Below are 1,292 nucleotides of genomic sequence, written 5' to 3'. Positions count from 1 at the left end.
GTGTGTTAACTCAGCAAAATATTCTAAAAGAGTCCAGTAGTCCATAATAGTATTGGGTCTTCTGCTTCAATGGCAATGTCAGAAATTGTTGACCTGAGTCTCCTACAGCTCAACATAACAGCATGGCTTTACTTTTCATATTTCATTTTTATACTTTTCTGCTGGATGGTTAAGACCAAGATAAAGCAAGACCTATGCAACACGAGTTGTAGCTTTTTGGTCTGAGTAGGTCAGTGAAATCCCCTCAGGATTTATCCTGAGATCCTGTACCTCAGATTGTAGATCCTTTGTCAGTGTCAGCAATGTGGATGAGTCATGGCCATTGCTTGGCCAATGTGCTCTCTGTGAAAGCCTGAGAGAAGGTTTTCTCTCCATGTGACTCTCCTTAGGCACACTCTACATCATTGATCCCTTTTTGTCCTTCTTCTTCTTCCTCATTGTATTTCGTACAGGGTCTCACTATGCAGCTCAGACTTGTAGTGATCCTCCTGTTTTCAACCTCCCTAGTGCTGGGATCACAGGCATGCACCACCACACCTGGACTTAGTCACCCGGCTCAGTGGGCCAGTGGAGGATGCAGTACTGGGGATGGAATCCCAGTCCTTGTGCTTACCTAAGCAGGTGCTTAGTCTGCTGAGCTACCTCTTTGGCCCTCAGTGGAATTCTTAATTTCTTGGATATGTGTTTTAATCTGTTACACGCATTCTAATTCTTTCTTATATTGTTCATTCAATGCTTCCATTATTTCCCTGTTCTCTTTTTTGGGGTTCCTGTTACATGGAGTATTATTTTCTACCCTTTCACTTTAAATCTATGAGCTTTCTTTTGAGTTAAATGTGTTTCTTGGCTGGGGAGATGCCTCAGTAGGATAAGCGCTTACCTGGCAAACACAAGGATCTGAGTTCAATCCCCGGTTCGCAAAAAAAAAAAAAAAAAAAAAAATGTGTTTCTTGTATACAGCATATTGTTGGTTTTGTGTTGTGATCCACTCTGCTTGTCTGGTTCTTTTGATTGTTGAATTGAGGCCATTTACATGATGGTTATAACCAATCTGATTGTCTTATCTCTGTTATGTTATTTTCCTGCTGTTGGTTCCCTACTTTTCCCCTCTGTTAAATGGCTCCCTCTGCTTGGTGGCTCACTAACACAGTATTAATGGGAGACTTAAGGCTGGCCAAATATCTAAGCAGATTAAAGTACCTGCAAGCAGGCACAGAGGCCAAGTGTTCAATCCCTGGGCCTGCTGTGCTGGCCCTGCCTGTGGGGCACACTGAGATGGCAATTGAGACTGG

Source organism: Octodon degus, unplaced genomic scaffold (assembly GCF_000260255.1).
Source record: "Octodon degus isolate 3935 unplaced genomic scaffold, OctDeg1.0 scaffold00207, whole genome shotgun sequence".
Lineage (NCBI taxonomy): Eukaryota > Metazoa > Chordata > Mammalia > Rodentia > Octodontidae > Octodon > Octodon degus.
The sequence above is the reverse complement of the archived record's forward strand: the minus strand, read 5'-3'. Positions refer to the sequence as shown.